Source organism: Triturus cristatus, chromosome 8 (assembly GCF_964204655.1).
Source record: "Triturus cristatus chromosome 8, aTriCri1.1, whole genome shotgun sequence".
Taxonomy (NCBI): Eukaryota; Metazoa; Chordata; class Amphibia; order Caudata; family Salamandridae; genus Triturus; species Triturus cristatus.
In genome coordinates, this window is record NC_140591.1 from 1,425,221,414 (window position 1) to 1,425,240,084 (window position 18,671).

The following is an 18,671-nucleotide window of genomic DNA, read 5'->3' on the forward strand; positions in this document are numbered from 1 at the left end:
GAGATTCGCCGCTAAAAGAATATTTTTCCCCAATTACAACGATATGTCTAGATCAATTTCATCATCGCCCATTTTATCCTCCCATCTCGTTTGTGTTTTTCCTAGGTCATCTGGTATAGTTTCCATCAGCATATTATAAAAGTCCCCGATCCGGCCATCCCCTGATATGTTTTGTCTAATAGGGGTATTGACCCAAAATTACCAGATCCAACATAGCAATTTTTTAGACATCCCTTTATTTGAATATATTTAAAATATGATCGGCTGTCGATCCCAAATTTCTGACCTAATTCCGAGAAGGGTAGTAGCTCTAATTTCTCATTGTATAAACTCGCCACCCTGTTCCCACTCTCTAGCCATGCCATCGATTACCTCAGCTGGGAAGAGTGAGGATCCCCATAAAGGGGTATATATGTTAAATTTGGGAATTTTTAGTATTTTACTAGCTTTATTCCATACTATTCTAGTTGCTTTTATAATTTAAAACAGATTTTTTTTATAATAGCTGGGCTCCAGCTGTCTGAGAAAGAGCCCTGTTGCTTTCTCCCCGATGGCTAAATGGTATATAGATGGTAAGCCGTCATCCCTAGCAGAACTATCTGCTACCATCAGGGCCCCCATTTGTTGCAAAAACACTGCCCAGTAATAAAAAAGTAGATTTGGGGTAGCCCATCCGCTTCTCTCTCGCAGGGAGGTTACTGTTCTCAAAGCCCGTCTGTTTTTTTGATAATTCAATATGAAGTTCGAAAAGATTGCATTCATTTTCTGAAATGCATTAGGGGGTCCTTCTAGGGGGATGGAACAAAATAAATAAAATATTCTAGGAAAGATTTTCATTTTCAGGACATTGATCCTACCTACTATAGTTAGATGCAGTTTATCCAGCCACCGAGGTTCGATCCTAATATTCTCCAATACTGGATCAAGGTTGTTTTCCCATAATACCTCCAGATCGGATCCTATCCTTACCCCCAAATACATAGCAGATTCAATCTGTCACTGATCTTGTAGGATGCATTGTCTTGTGCAGATTATCTGCGTCTTTCCCTTATTAAGTCAATAACCTGACCTCCTCCCAAATTCCCCTGCCATACTTTCAGTCTCAATCATTGCCGTTTCTGGCTTAGATGTAACAATGGCAATATCGTCTGCGTAAGCTAGCACCTTGGTCTCCTAGGCATTTGTCCTAAAAGGTTCAATCGCAGAATTCAGAATTAGTTGATTAATAAAAGGATCTAAATATATGGCTGTTAGAAATGGGGGTCTCTAGTTGGCAATGGCTGGCCACTGTCCAAGTAGGGACCCTTCTTCCTAAGTTAGAGTAATCGGGCTACACCCTTTGATAACCCCTGCTCAACCCTGTGGTAGCGTAGCACAAGCAGCTAGGCTTATCTCAGAGGCAGTGTGTGAAGCATTTATGACCATGCGCAGTAATACAGTGAGGAACACTACAAAGGGACACCACACAAGTAAGTATAAAAAATAAGTATCTTTATATATAGACTTAACACAAGACCAATAACAGTAAAAATCCGCAATACTAGAAAAATTGGGTTACTCTTGAAAGGCTGCAAAAATAGTTCAAAGTGTGCAAAGAGGAGTTCAGTTCAAGGCAGTGGTCTCTGCAACCCTTTTACTCACAAAATACCTGGATTCTGTAGCAAAGCAACCAAAATGTTGCTAAGGAGTTCTGGCAATGATTTTCCTCACGTGACCAGCGATGCGTTGAATCCTTGCCGCAAGGGAGGATGATGCACTGATCTGTGTGCAGGACAATGCGACAAACTTCTACACGCTAAGCCGGCGATGCGTTAAAATCCTTGTTGCGAAGGGAGGATGAGGTGCCAAGCCTGTGGCATGTGCGATCTTGTTGCGATGAAAAGAAATGGCGCCCCGCAACGGAGCGACGATCCTGATGCGATGCGATGAAAATGGCGAACGCTCGGTGTCCGCGCTGCGATGTCGTGAAGCGATGAACTCAATGCGATGATCTTTGGTTAGCGAGCGCTTGGAGGCCCGCAAACTTGCAGTGCGATAATCTTCGGGTTAGCGAGCGTTTGGCAGCCCGCAAACGTGTGATGCGATGATCTCCGGTAGCAAGCACTCGGCGGCCGCAGCGCAATGATTTTCCTTACGCTCTTCAGCTGCGGCGGCTCGCTAACGGGCGTTAGCGACGATTTTCAGCACTCTTTTCTCCACAGTAGAACTAGAGGCCCTGGAACTCACAGGAGCCTCACCTGCAGATAGAAATCCTCGCTCGGAGGAAACAGGAGGCTGGTGGTGGATTCTGATGTGCCTGAGACTCCAGCAGGAGGCTAGCTCTCTTCTAGCCCTTGGGTGATTGCTGTAGCAAAAATAAAAGTTCCTTCAAAGTCCTTTTCCTCTTCTTCCAAGTCCAGTAGTAACCACTGCAGGCCAGTCCAAGAAACAGCACACATGCACAAGGACAGTCTTCTCCTGCAGATTCCTTCAGTTACATGGACAGAGGTTCTTCTTGTTGTCCAGGAGCAATACAAATTTTAGGGCTTTCAGCACAGATATTTATACCCCAAAAGTCTTTGTTCTCAGAAGCTACACGTCACTGAACCCAGCCAGAACCAGTTCTGCCCAGTCCTGGAGCACTTTTTTTACCAGGCTGCTTCTTTCCTTTCAGAGTGCAGGCCAGAGACATCAGACGCACCACAGGAGGTGGAGCCAGCATTGTGGAGGGAAGGCACAGCCCTGTTCAGGTCCCAGGTGCAACTCCTCCCACCCTTCTAGATGCAGATCTCTCTATTCACCATTGGGACACCTCACCCTGTCTCCTGGAATTCCCCAGCCCTGTCACTCCAGAACCAGACAGCCAATACACATAACAGCAGAGCACACTGCAAGGCATAGGCAAGAAAATACCTACTTTCCAAAAGTGGTATTTTCAAACACAGAATATAAAAATAAACTTCACTAAAAGATGTATTTTAATATTCTGAGCTCAGACATACTAAATTCGTTTTTCTACCATGTTCTTTGGGTCAGTTAGGACTATAGAATGTAATAGTCAAACTGCCCATTCTGGCCTATGGAGAACTTGTAGCCTTATAGTAGTGAACAACGAAATTGGGTGTAATTCACTACCAGGACATTCTACACACACCAAGGCATGTCCTACCTTACACATACAATGCACCCTACCATAGGGGTGGCTTACATGACGCCAAGGGAAGGTTCAGGGGCTGGGAAGTGGGTGCACTTCACAGCCAAGATGGCAGTTCTGGACTGCACACAGACTCTGCAGTGGCAGGTCTGAGACACACTTTACAAGCTGCTTCTGTGGGTGGCACAAACCAGCGCTGCAGGCCCACCAGCAGCATTCGGTTTACCAGCCCTGGGCACACACAGGCCACGCTACTAGGGACTAACAGGTAAACCAAATAAGACAATCAGGGATATACCAATTCACAGTCATATTTACTAAGGGAGAGCATATGCACTTTAGCACTGATCAGCAGTGGTAAAGTGCCCAGAGTCATAAAGCCAACAAAAACATGTTAGAACAAATCCAGGAGGAAGGCAAAAATCTTAGGGATGACCCTGCAAAAAGGGCGATTTCCAACAATGGCGAAGAGAATTGGGGAGCACGGACATCCCTGCCTAGTACCCCTAGCCACCACAATTGGGTCTGAAGTGTTCCCCTTCACCTGCAGCCTTGCATATGTGTTATGGTACATCGCCTGGATAGCTGTAATCAATCTAGGCCCAAAACCTCTCTCTGCTAAAGCTTCCCACAGATACTGCCATGCCACCCGATCGAAAGCCTTCTCGGCGTATAAGAGGATCACAGTCAAACCGTCACTTATAACTCCAGCTATATCCATTAGAGAGATCACCCGCGGGTATGGTCTGTGGTTCCTCTGCCGGGTACAAAGCCATGTTGCCATGGCAAGACTAGTTTGGCTATGACCCTCTGAAGATGATTGGCCAAGATTTTAGAATACATTTTCACATCAGAATTTATCAGTGAGATGGGACGGTATGAGCCAGGCAGCTCAGGTGGTTTCCCCTTCTTATGGAATATCACTATATCTGTTTCCTGCCAGGATCTGGGGGGGATCCTTCGGTATTACACATCTAGGAAAAGATCATATAGTATTGGAGCCAAATCAGATTGAAGTAATTTATACAGCTCAACTGGAATTTTATCTAGGCCAGATGCTTTCCCAGAAGATAAGGAATTTAGAGCTATCCCTGTTTCTTCCAATGTGATCTCTCCTTCCAACTCTGAACATACCTCTGCATCGAGTTTACTGAGCTGTGGGTAATTCCTTACAATAGCTGGTTGTGTGGAATCAATATGATCCGGTTGATACAGTTTTTTATAAAACTGTTCAAAGACACCCATAATCTTTGCAGAGGTAGTTTCGAGCTGCCCTTCGGGGTTCTTTATTTCAATTATGGTATTCCGGGAAGCCTTTTGTCTAATCCTGAGGCCCAAAAGTCTCATACATCTCTCTTTGATGTGTCTGATATGCCTGGGCAACTTGTATCTGAAAAAAAGTATTGAGTTCTGTCTTAACAATAATTATTTTGTTCTTCACCTCACTTAATCTCTCCGGTTTCCCCTGGCATAGCAAATCAGTATGTTCTGTCTCCAATTGTGCCAACCGAATTATAAGGGAGGCAATCTGATTCCAACGTACCTTCCACTGCTGGCCAACATAGCTTACTACTTCCCCCCTTAGACTAGCTTTAAATGTATCCCACACAATCGTACGGGAAGCACTATAAAGGTTTATGTTGAAAAATTCTCTAGACCATCTTTTGATATATTTTATAAATCCCTCATCCGCTAACAATTTCCTATCAAAGACCAAGAGCGTGGTTTCCCTTCCATACCATGGCTAGTTATTCCCAGCAGAAGTGGGTTATGGTCTGAGAATATTTGAGGCAATTTAGTTATCTACACCTCCCCAAGGATCCTAGCTGAAACCAGAAAATAGTCCAAGCAAACATATTTTTGGTGTGGGCATGAAAAATATGTATAGCCTGGATCTCTGTTGTTTTTAGCTGCCCAAACGTCTACCAGTCCATGACTAACTTTAAGGGTATTCAGTGCTCGATTAACTTGCGGTTTCCTCCTGTTGTATTTCAGCCCAGCTTCGTGTGAGATCCCAAGATGGATATTGAAATCTCCACATAGTATTAATGGGGTTGGCCATGAGGCGAGTTCCACTTCAAGTTCTTCCCAAATTTCTGGGTCATCCTGATTTGAGGCATAAATCGTCCCAATTGTCAGCCCCGTGCTTAATGCAACAATTGCCCATCTACCCCATTTGTCCACCCAGGTATGCTTACTAATACCAGCTTGGTGTTTAATAAATATCGCTACTCCCCTTATCATAGAGGTCTGTGAGGAGCAAGCTACCATCTCATACCCCTTTATTTGGAGAACGCCCCTATTGCTCCATGGGATATGAGTCTCCTGTATACATACAGATTCGGGATTGATATAGCGCAAGATCTCATATATTTTAGCTCTTTTTGCTCTATCGTTTAGCCCTGCCACATTGACTGAACAAATCCACAGTTTAGCCATGCCCTACTCCTTGAGAGAACCGTCTTAACTTGCCTGCCGCTCCATTTCCTAGCTATTTCTTCTATTTCCTCTGTTCTTATTCTTTTAGTGCACCTTGCCTGGCTTTTTCTCCCCTTAATTCCCATCTCCCCTCCTTCCCCATCTACCCCCAAACTCCTCCCTCCCCCACCCCACACCCTTCCCATGGAAGCTGCTAGACCAATTGTCAAGTAGGAGATGGAGCAGCACTGCAACATGATCCGTGAGCCCCCCCCTTTTCCATCAATACATCAATACTTCCTAGCACCTTAAGCTCTCTTAAGCCATTTGTAGTTCAACCCCACCCTGGTGCCAAAAGAAAAGAAAACACTTAGCAACCACCCTACCAACCCCCAATACCACTCAAAAGAGGTAAAGCTGAGAGCCCAAACATAGATGGTGGAGTTACAGAGACTTAGACGAAATACACAGACAGACAATAAAAAGAAAACCCTCTATGGCCAGCTCTATTACCCCTCCCTCCACCTCGGCTCTCTTTTTATGCCCTTTGCCAGTATCTAAAGAACCATCAATTCCTTCGCCCTCCAAAAACTAAACCTCACTAGCTCTTTCTTTTGAACTCCTCCAAAAATTCTTTAGCTTTGATTTCCGATACAAAGTAGCGAACTTGGTCACCAATTACAAATTTCAATTTTGCAGGGTTCAAGGGATATGCCTGTGCTTCTTTTACTTGAACAAGATTTGTCATCTGTCGTAGCCTCCAATGCCGTTCGACAGTTATATGACAGAAATCTGGTCGTGTAAAAAACTCTATATCGCCTAGCTTGCATTTACAATCTGGTCTGGCCTTTTCAAAGATGGTTTGTCGAAGAAGAAAGTTCCCAAAATAAACAAGCACAGCTCGGGGTCTGGCATCTGCACCCATCTGATGTTTTATAGTCAGAGGAACCCGGTGTGCTCGTTGGACTTCCTGGGCCCAATTCCAGCCTTCTACCTCGGGAAATGCCTTAGCTGAAAGGTCAACCATGTAGAGACGAATATCCGTGCCACCTTTATCCTCCGGAATGCCCAAGAATCTCAGATTGTTTCTCCGTTGGCGATTCTCCTGATCTTCCAGCTTCCACTGCACGTCTATGAGGCTAGCCTCGTGAGATGCTGTTTGTTGTTGAGATGACACCATATCAGACTCAATATTCCCGGTTCTTGTCTCAAGCTCAGTTAAGCGACTCGAGATCTCGCTACATACTTTGGCTATTTTCCGAACTGAGCCCTGGACTTTCCAGATAGCCGCTTGAGATCGCCTGTTATCCTGTGAGCCTTGACTGACTGTAAAACTGCATCCAAAGTTGTAGTGGGGACTGTTTTCGTGTCATGAGGTGGTTTGCTTTTTATCCCCCATTAACTGATTTGTCGGTGAGTAGTTCCAATTTAAATCCTGCCCTCCTGTGCTTGCTTGTGCTGAAAGAGCAGCTGCCCTTTTAGATAACTGTAGCGTCGAAGCTGAGTCTCTTCCGCTAGTGTCTTGTAGACTTTCACTCTCTGCTTCGCTAATTCTTGTCGGGGATAGGGAGTCGTCTACCGATTCTGTGTCATCCGACAATGAATAAAAATAATCAGTAGATTTTATGTCAGTTTCTTTGCCACATTAGATCTTTTGTGCAAAATGTTTAAATCTTGCATGAGTTAGCCTCCAGACTTTGTGGCTTTTACCAATGTTTTTTTCCTTTTTATAGAATTTTCAGGGGCTTTTCCTGCATTGATGACTTGATTTAGTAGTGGTTCTGATTGGCTGATGTGTTTAGTCTCGGCCGTAGTTGTAGGATCTATAGTATCTGTACACTGGGCATTCATACCCCCGACCTGCTGTGCCCTGTTTCCTTCAACCTGCACCTCCCCACAAGCAGCCATGCCATGTTTTTTTCCACCTGCTCACCCCAAGTCTCTGAGGTATCCATCTGGACTAGATTAGCGACATCAGTTAAATCGGATACGGTAAGTGCATTGGGCATAGCGGACACTATCGGGGCATCCCCCCCTCCTTCTCATTTACCTGCAGGGTTACTTCAGGTCCAGAGTTCTGTTTGTCTAGATCAGAGTCTATCGTGACCAGCCCCTTCTCCTTCTCCAACCCCAGAACCGGAGCTTCAGATCTAGCGTTAGATGCTGCTTGTCCTGCGTGCTTCTCTAGCCTCTTAGATCCGGCGAATAGCTCTGCAATTGACGGGCCGGATGAACGTTGCTGGGTCGCCACCTCTCCAGGAGAGTCCTTCCGGGTCAAATTCTGCCCACGTAGCCCCGGCAGTCGAGTCGTTCCTACACTCGCTCCTCCCCCAGCCATGCTTGGTTCCAGCGTGCGGGATATCACCGGTGCTCCTGTTGCGGCCCCCAGCATCAGACTCTCCGAGGTCGAGTTCTTCCCGGTCTTGGCCCACATCGTCAGAGGTCCCTTCGGCCTCATTATCTTCCAATTTGCACCGGGCTGCTCTCTTGATGATCCTGACTGACAGCAGCCAAAGCACAGAGATAGGTAAATCCGCCAGCAGGTAAGATCCAACTCCTGCTGTATATCTACTATTTCGGGTGTGAAGGCGCAGTTATTTATCCTTTCTTCCATTACCTCAAGCAGGAAATTCAGCAAGGACAGAAACATCCCCTTTAAATCGCCAGGGGGGCATATTCCTGGAAGGGGCTCACTTTATCATGCCAGTCGTGCTGCAAGCGACAGCCTAGCCTGCCGCCATCTTGCTTCCCTCCAGATTTCCTGTAACAAATATTTCCAGTTGTACATACAATTATGATCTCACTTAATTAGCAGTATCTTTTGAGGTGACTGACTGTCTGCTAAAGTAAATACGCCTGCAGAGCCTGAGTTCTCCTAGCTCAGTTATAAAGTAAAATGACTGTAGGGGTGGGCTAGGTTATGTCCTCCATTGTTCATCTAACACATCCCCTTTTGGACAGAATTGATGATCAAGGCAATTCAAGAATGGTCCAAGGAGTCCCCTCCTCTTGGTTAATAAAATCTTACACTTTTGTGCGAAAGTGTGTGGTAGAGTCTTGCTGGAGTAGGCCATTCGAACTTGGCAAATCCAAGGAAGATTATTGTGCAGGCGCAGATGGGCTTCTGCCTGAGCTTAAGTGTCCACTACCAGGTCTTTGCATTCTGATGTTTGCCTGGAAGTCCATCACATGCAGACAGCACGTTGCCTATTTCACAGATCGCATCACTGGATGTGACAGGGTGAACCATGGTTGAATTTGAATGAAGTCCCCCTAGTGTAACATCTTCATGCTTCTCCTTAGGCTTAGGTCCAGATAAGCAGCAGCAGGCAGGCTACCTGGAGAACTGAAACCTCAAGTAATTTAAAACATGGCGATGCATCAGCGCCCATTCTTTCAATTCTTTGAGGTACATCCAAAGTCTCTGCAGCCTCTCATGGCTTTCCATCAAGGCATTTTAATTTTTTTTGTTTTATGCTTCAAGTGTACAAAATACCACTTTGACCATTGGTCGGGGGTTTGACAGTGAGTGTAATGCAGATAGCCTTGTGGTCCCTTATAATTCGACTGATCTGCGGTGCTGCAAACATCATTGCATGAATAGTATTGGGGCAATGATTTAATCAGGCTAGCACCCTTCCTATCCGAACCCATGGAAATCAACTGCGGAATACCCCAAGGATCATCGCTCAGCCCCATGCGATTCAACATATACATAGCCCCACCTCGTTGGACAGCATGCACTCAGCATAGAATCCTATGCCGATGACACCCAACTCATCCTCTCTCTCACCCAGGACCTCACCACCACCAGGCTCCACTTCCAGGAAGGAATGCAGGACGTCGCATACTAGATGAGCAGCAGCTGCCTGAAACTCAATTCGGAGAAGACAGAGGTCCTCGTCCTCGGACCCTCCCCCTCTGCATGGGATAACACTTTGATGTTCCACAAGAGGATGCGTACTGGCTGGGAGGTGTGAGGAACAAGTGCTGCCATGTGTGATCTGAGGGGCCATGGAGGTGTCTGGCTGCTCATAGGTGAAGAAGGCACTAGGTTATTTGAAGAGGTGGAGTAGAAAGGGTGCACTATTTTGGAGAAACTGTATAGGCAGGGGAGTGGTGTGAGTAGACACAAAGGGGGGTTGGGGTTAGGGCAGGTAAGGGGACGGACAGGTAGAGTAGGGTGAGGATATGTATGGGCCAGGGAGAGGGCCGGTAGCAGGGGAGGGAGAAGGAGGAGGGAGGTAAGGTAAGGAAGGAAAAAAGGAGGAGAGGATATGAAGTGGGGGGTAGAAAGGGGAAGGTAAGAAAGAGAGAAAAAGAGAGGAATAGTGAGGGTGGGCAGGCAGGGGGACCTAGGTAGAATAACACTAGTTTTTAGGCAACCGACAAGGGAATATGAGAGGGAGATACAGAACCCAAGAGAGGGGACATTATCAACAAACAGACAATCCCCCACAATTTCTACAAACAAGACAGAATCAATATTGGAGAGAATAGATTCCTCTACACACATTGAACCTATTCCGATTTTTAATCTCTCAAAGACTGTCTTAGACATCCCCTCCGAAGACCTACTGGTTAGAGGTCTTTCGTTTATACCGAGCACGGGCCTGAACCGTTTGGAACTAAACCAGGATCTTCAATATTTCTTTCGTAAAATCCGTCTGAAAAGATACTTTGAAAATCGGGATACCAGAGAGATTGAAAATAAATCAGGACTTAGACCCAAGTCGGAATTTACTCCCAATTTGGATGAGATTGGTCCTGACATAGGGATTTTCGATAAGGTAGCTAATACCAAAATGAACAATATGACAAAATTTGTGCCCAAACCCTTATTCAATTTGAATTATAAAGAATACAAGGCGATGCAGTCACTTTCCAATAACAAGGAACTGACTATTAAACCTAGTGATAAGGGTGGTGGGATTGTTATTATAGATTCTGACAAATATAAGGCTGAAATACAGAGGATGCTCAATGTCCCAGAGAACTACATTAAAGTCATGAGCTATCCTGAGCGAAGAATTAAGAACAATATTTTGGATATCACTCAAAGAGCCTTAGACATTGGGAGTATCTGTGTACAGGAATTTGAATATTTGAATAAAGATCAGTTTCAGATCCCTGTTCTATATGGTCTCCCCAAGGTACACAAAGACATGGAGAATCCTCCTTTCAGACCCATAGTCTCCACCGTCGGTTCCCTTACTGAACCACTATCCAAATTTGTGGATGTGTTTCTGGCACCTATGGTTAGCAATCTTCCAGCGTATGTGAGGGACACAGGTCACCTGATAAGTAAAATCGAAGGTTTAGAATTCAATAGTACCACAGATTTACTTGTCTCAATGGACATTGAGGCACTGTATTCAAATATACCCCAAGTTGGGGCCCTGGAAGCGGTGAAAAGTGCTTTAGAACAAAGTACGAATAATACGGACAATCTCTTTGTTGTGGAGTGTCTTGCGATTGTTTTAAAAGAAAACTATTTTGAATTTGATAATACCATCTATAAACAGACTCTGGGCATTAGTATGGGAGCGGCATGTGCTCCTAATCTGGCGAATCTGTACATGGGTGCTTTCGAGAATAGGTTAATCTACAATGAGGTTGCTCCATTTTTCAAGACTATCACCCACTATTTCTGTTTTTTTAGAGTGGACCTGAGGAACAACTTTCAGAATTTATCTTGTGGATCAATCTATGTGATCTACATCTTAAGTTTACTCCCAAAATCAGCAAGGAGAAAATTGAGTTCTAAGACATATGGATTGAGGCAATTGATGAACACATTGAGGTTTTGTTGCATACTAAACCTACAGCACGATACACTCTTTTGCAATACCAAAGTTACCATCCGCGCAGTCAAAAGGATAGTATCCCGTTTAGTCAGTTCCTGCATCTTCGCAGGAACTGTACTTGCATTAAATCATTTGACATACATGCTGAAAATTTGAAAATCAAACTCCGAAACAAAGGATATCCACTTAGATTTATCAGAGAGTCTTATAAAAGGGCTAAGTATTATAATCGTGACATCCTTCTAAAAAACAACCCAAGAAAGTTTAGTCTGTGTGACTAGGCATTTTAACTTTAACAACAAATTGCGTCAAGCAATTAATTCTTCTTGGCATATTCTCAACTCAGGGAACCAGATGAAGATTATACCCAAACCCATTTTTGCTTTTCGCAGAAACAGGAATTTAAGAAATGTATTGGTTAATTCTAAGTTGCCCGAGAAGAATGAAATCATTCAGCGTTCCATTGTGGGAACAGATTTAAACCAATGGTAAGGGACAAAACAAAAAAAACGCAATGGGTGGAGTTTCACCCTTAATACTAATTACTTAATGCCTCGTAGAGGCAGAGCATGCGCTGCCCTATGCGAGACCTAAAAAACAAGAAAACGGTGTCCGCCCTCCATGAATGTGTAATTAGCAAAGTGTGTAAAGTGAATCTGAGCAGGAAAGTGAGTTGGTGCTTCATGAGACTTATCATTGGTGCCCTGCTTTCGGGACGGTGGTGGATGGAGTCAGATACTTCAACAGAAACTGAAAACATTCATTTTGAAAATCCTTTCATACCCTAGAGTGTAAGCCTCATGAAACTATCACCTTTGTTCCTCTGTTTTAATTGGTGAAATGCAACTGGTGCCAATTTCCACGTACCCCGTTATGCAAGGGCCAATTGTATGCAAGTTAGATGATATAACAAACAAGCATTTACAATGCAATAGGTCTCGCAATTGCGAGAGTATGAGCTATTGGCATTATAAATGACAATGCCTTTCATATATGTGTTTAAAAAGCCTGCAATAAAAAAAGGCATTGTCATAAACAATACCAATAGGTCAAAGTTTCTAAAATCTGAGACCTATTGCATTGCAAATGCTTGTTGTTTTTGGCTTCCAACAGTCAAATGAGCACTCCTACCCCGAGATTAAAGGGACTGGAAAATGCAGACATTCCTCAGCCCTCTGATTCAGCAGCACTTATAAATGTGCAATACCCCCATGGAGAGGCTTGCTTTTACATAGACAGATGCCACCTTTTTGTACCGCCTCATGCTGTGCACTGGTCCACCTCTCGCCTATCGCCTACCCCTCTGGGTGCATCCACCCACGCTTCCGCCTCTCGCTCTCGTACACTCTCTCACCTCTCATGCACTCTTCCTCCCTCTCACATTGGTTCACTTCAGCTCTGAAAGCACAGTTTCTTTCCTGTGCCTTTTCAAGATTTCCGTCCCTCAAAACCATGCTCTCCTCCTGTTTTTGGGGTTTCTTCTGCATACACAGGTGCACAATATTTATTCATCTGTGGCCTGCTCTTCCCTTCTTTCTCTCTTTCTCACACACTCTGTCTGCTCCTCTATACTGAGTTCTTTCACCACGTCATGCACAAAGTACTTATCCGTCTCCATCTCCCTTTCTATTGATTTTGTACAGCTCTCAGCACTATCTATTCACTATGACACATAATTCCACTACGCACCACACAATTCCATCCCACACAATTCCAAAATCAACAATTCAGACTCAAACCACATACCAGCTACGCAGCCCACAAGAACGCCACCCGCAAACACCATCACCTCATCATATCCGCCAAAAGGGCATCCTTCCAGACCACCTAGACAACAACGCACACAACAGCGAAGAGCTCTTCAACATCGTGAAGGAACTCTCCAACCCCAGCTCCAACACCAACGACATCCCACCTTAGCAAGACGTGTGCGACTCGCTTGCCACCTTCTTCCACAGCAAGATCGCAGACATCCACAACAGCTTCAACACCACAACCGCCCCAACTACCACTGAGACACCCGCACCAACGACCACCACCCGCACCAACCGCCTGCTCTCCTGGACCAACATCAACGACGACGACACGATCAAGATCATGAACACCATCCACTCCGGATCTCCATCAGACCCTTGCCCACACCACATCTTCAACAAAGCCAGCACCACCATCACACCCCATCTTCGAAAAGCCATCAACATCTCCTTCGAGACAGCAACCTTCCCGGAGAGCTGGAAGCACGCCGAGATCAACGCCTTACTCAGGAAACCCAAGGCGGACCCCAAGGACCTCAAGAACCTCCGGCCCATCTCCCTGCTCCCGTTCCCGGCGAAGGTCATCGAGAAGACCGCCAACAAACAACTGACCCGCTACCTCGAGGAGAACAACATCCTGGACCCGTCCCAGTCCGGGTTCCGCAGCAACCACGGCACCGAAACTGCCCTCATCGCTGCCACCGACAACATCAGAACCCTGCTAGACAACGGAGAGACCGCGGCCCCCATCCTCCTGGACCTGTCAGCCGCCTTCGACACAGTCTGCCACTGCACACTACGAACACGCCTCCACGACGCTGGGATCCAAGAGAAGGCCCTGGACTGGACCACCTCCTTCCTCTCCGGCAGAACACAGAGCGTCCGCCTCCCCCCCTTCCGCTCCGAAGCCACTGAGATCATCCACGGCGTACCCCAGGGCTCATCCCTCAGCCCAACGCTGTTTAACATCTACATGGCACCGCTCGCCCACGTCACCCGACTACACGACCTCAACATCATCTCCTACGCCGATGACACCCAACTGATCCTCTCCCTCACCAAGGACCCCCACACCGCCAAAAAAACCAACCTCCACGAAGGAATGAAGGCAGTCGCTGAATGGATGAGGAACAGCCGACTGAAGCTAAACTCGGACAAGATGGAGGTCCTCATCCTCCGATCCATCCCTTCAGCCTGGGACAACTCCTGGTGGCCAACCGCACTGGGAACAGCTCCAACCCCCACCGACCACGCACGCAACCTAGGGATCATCCTCGACTCCACCCTCTCCATGACTAAGCAGGTCAACGCCGTCTCTTCCTCCTGCTTCAACCCCCTCCGCATGCTCTGCAAGATCTACAAGTGGATCCCCACCGAAACGAGAAGAACGGTCACACAGGCCCTCGTCAGCAGCAGGCTGGACTACGGAAACGCACTCTACGCAGGAGCCTCGGCCAAACTCCTGAAAAGGCTTCAACGCATCCAGAACGCCTCTGCACACCTGATCCTTGACATCCCTTACCGCAGCCATATCACACCCCACCTGAGAGACCTGCACTGGCTCCCTGTCAGCAAGAGGATAACCTTCAAGCTCCTCACCCATGCACACAAGACACTCCACAACACCGGACCAGCGTACCTCAACGGACGACTCAGCTTCCACATCCCCACCCGCCAGCTATGCTCCGCCGACCTCGCCCCCGCCACAGTCCCCCACATCCAAGCAACCTCCGGCGGCAGATTGTTCTCCCACCTCGCTGCAAAGACCTGGAACACCCTCCTCATCCACCTACGGCAGACCCAAGACCTGCTGACCTTCAGACGACTCCTCAAGACTTGGCTTTTCGAGCAGTAGCAGCATTCCCCTCCCCCCAGCGCCTCGAGACCCTCACGGGTAAGTAGTGTGCTTTATTAATGTATTGATTGATTGATTGATAATTTCACTCCAAGCCAAAACACACGGGAAAAAGACATTGTCATTTACAATGCCAATAGCTCGAACTCTACTAAATGCGAGACCTATTGCATTACAAATGCTTATTTCACTGTGTTACTGAAGGACTATGTTCCTATATAAGGCGTAGAAGAATGAATGAATAAATACAGAGCTAAGAATAGATGCTCTCATAGCGAAGTACTAAGACACCCTTATGGCTTTACCTATGTGGACAAAATAATCCTGATCCGGTTCTTAGCAATATGGATGCGGTTGGAGCTTTGGAATGCAGTGTGGGTTTCTGATATCTTCAAAGTATTGAGTTTATAGGAACTCAGGGCTTCATTTACAAGCCCCGTGCACCACCGGAATGTGACTTTTAATGACGCTCCGGCGGTGCACATTGCAGGACCATACCTACAAGGCCACGTAAAGTCACCCTGCGTGGCTTTTCATGGCCTTGTAGATATGGAGTGATTCAACGCAGCACACATTGTTACGTTGCCTCACACTGCGATATGGAGTCGTGCCATGGGTGTTGCGGTGGGTTTTCTCATGTAACACCCTTGGCATTTGACACATTCACAGGATATAAAACATTCTGTAAACCTGGGACTGCGTCTCATCCCTGTGTCTCCCCAGGTGTGGTGTAAGGGTTGTTTTTGTGAAGGAAGGTGTCCCTTCCCCCAGAAAAACAACTTGATTTCAATGCTGGCACCCGTGCGCCATGGTGTAAGGGTGCTTATGTTGGTGCTAGGCACCATCTTGTGCACCAGCGCAGTGGAAGAGGAAAGGAATGCACCGTATTTCACAGTGATGGCTCATTCCTGCCCTTTTATTTTGATGTAGGGTAGCGCAGCAAGAAGGCTTGCGGCACTGCCCTACGTCAACCATTAGTAACTGAAGCCCTTAGAGTTTTATTTAGAGTTTTACAGACAAGTTATTCCATCAAAATTAATCTGCCCTCTTTTTAGAGTCAGGTGGGCCATGATGGCTCCACCACAGCAAAGCTTACTCCAACAGCCCAATGATGCAGGAGTAATCGGGTAGGGACATCAGGTCACCTGCGCTATTTAGTATAAATGACCTGATGTCTTTGGTGTCTGGTGGTCACAGCCAGAAAAGATATCATGGTGCCCAGATCCTGCGGGTCATTAGTTTTTTGTTTTTCAGTAACAAACTCCCATCTGGTATGGCAGCTGGACACATATTTTTTGCACCTTCAGAGTTACAGCTGTTCTTCTGGAGAGACAGAGATCACTCTAGTCCATAAGGATGGCAGACGTAATGCCCTCTGCCACCCTCGCACACAGCAGATCACCTATGACAATATACATCAGACCCTCAGACTGCGCGAAGGTCCATGTATTGCTACTTCCAGGGTTTAACTTCCTACTGTTTGCATCTGATCTTTTGCTGCTGATTTTAAGCTGTACTTTGCCTCATGTTTGCTGAATGGCCAACTGGACCCTAAATGTAAGAGTAGATCTGCACTCAGTTCACAAAGTTTAAGCCTGTCAATAAGGTTTGACTAAATATATCTCTGTTTTTGGAATGAGAATCATGCTTTCATCTGGCAGGCTGTTTGATGCCCAGACATGAGGTTGCACCAACTCTGAGAGAGGATCCCAAGTAGCCAAAGCCGAGGGGGTGATTTGTTTTTAATGCTCAGAGTTGTCCACAGACCTGCCCACAAGTCTGCTGAAGATCTTCCAGAGGGCCTTTCCCTACCATCTCTGTTAATACCTAGGCAGTTTTTACTCCTGAATACTGGCCTTACCCTTCATTCTGGTCACAGTTATAAACCCACTGGGTGCCACATGCGTAGTCCTCCACTTGCCATGGCTGAGTATTCACCCACACTTCTGTGCTTAAACTTGATCTCCTGACTTTGTACTTTTTATTGTTTTAGCTGAACAGTTTCCTCCAGAAGGTACATTTTAAGACTGCAGCTGGAGATGAAATTTATTTTGATGACAAAGGGGAGATACCAGCAAAGTATGACATTATGAACTGGATTTATAATCACAAAGTAATTTGTATGGAGCCCTATGAAATTGGATATTTGGATCTCTCTGCTCCATCAGGGCAACAACTCCTCATCAACCAGAGCGCCATCCGGTGGCCTTCCGATGGTCACTATGTGAACCAGGTCAGTGTAAAATGATAGAGATCTTCATTTTGTGACCTTCAGTGGGATCTTTATATGAACTGGTTTGGTGCCATATTTACCAGAGCACCAGGAGTAACACTGGGACCCTTTTAAACTTGTAAAGTGCGCAATAAGCTGTGGAGCACCTACCCCTAAGTGTATTCTGCACCGGTGCAAAGTGTTTTGTAAGTGAGAGAGTGAACATCTGTATACTTCTAGACACATTTCTACAGATGCTAAGTGAGAAGCTGGTTGGCACACAATCCAAGTTAGCTCTTGGTAGGCACCGAGGATGCTGTTTAATGAATAAGAAGATGAGGAGCACACACAGGTGTTTCAAGTGACGTTGAAACAAGAGAGCAGCCACAGGTCGCACACATCTAAGTATATTCTGCACAGGTCTTAAGGATGAAGCTGTAGAGATCAAAGGGCTGATTAATTTTTAAATGACAACACAGAATACTGTGAGTATTATGGGGTGGTACAGAATAGAAACGCCCGTATTACACGAAGCACTTTACCTCTGGGGCCGCACCTTCTGCTTGTTGGGGCCAAGGCATGCTGCACTTTCTTCGTGCTGGGGGCCAGGGAATGCCGCACGCTGCATTTTCCCCTTGCTGGGCTCAAGGCACGTTGAACTTTGTGGAGAGGACTCCAAGTTCCAGGGGGCTCTGCGCCAGGAGGCACCACCGTCATCCTTTCGTGCCCGGCAGCGCATAAGATCAGCCCAGGGCTCCCGCGGCATGCGACGCACGCGGGTGTGCCCGGGCCGCGCCCGGGCCAAGGGCAGGCCGTCCGAGGCCGAAGGAGGCCGGGCTGGGCCCCGTTATTGACATTTTAAAAATTAGTGGATGCTCATGGACACCTGTTGAACTGTGACAGTAAGGTAATTGGGCCAAATACACTACGTGCAATTAGTGATTGCATTATATTGTATTATATTGCATTGAGTGAGTGACGGGGGAGTAAACCATGAGCAAGCATAAATTGCTAACGGGGCAGGGAGTTGTAGGGACCTTGGACGCTTTCCTACTAAGGGCCGAGTCGGCTCTAATACATGAAATTGCTCTCACTGAGCGTAGATTATCATTAGAGCCACATTGCCCCCTAAGTCACTCGGTTATAAATGTTCCCGTAGAACACATCAACTCCAAACCAAATTCTCCTATATCTAATGAAATGCAGATATCGGCATCTGACTTGGAAAGTACAGATGTTAATGAGGCAATTGATTGACTAACTAGGCCAAATGTAGTAACTAAGGGCAAGAAAGTAAAATTCAGCCAAGGGAGTAGCTCTGCACCACCACCTAAGAAAAGAAAGAAACAGGGTCCTAATAAGCAATATTATCCCCCCTCCAAGACAACGGGACGTAAACAAAAGATTGCAGAGAGGGAGATTAGTGTGGGACACAACACGGCCCAAAAGGACTCTGTCCCAATAGCCTCAACTTCAGTCCAGGACATTGATA

At 46.3% G+C, this 18,671-nt stretch overlaps 1 protein-coding gene across 2 annotated transcripts in view; it reads left to right on the top strand.

The window, feature by feature from the left end:
* LOC146805865 (vomeronasal type-2 receptor 116-like) overlaps nt 1-18,671 on the top strand; it is a 201,123-nt gene that overhangs the window by 128,121 nt on the left and 54,331 nt on the right. The window contains exon 1 of one of the 2 annotated variants that reach the window (XM_085623193.1): nt 17,968-18,086. The exons of the other annotated variant lie outside the window; for it this stretch is intronic. The gene's annotated coding sequence lies outside the window, so the exon portion shown is untranslated. Of the gene's footprint in view, nt 1-17,967; nt 18,087-18,671 lie in introns of those variants that run through there. 2 annotated transcript variants of the gene reach the window in all.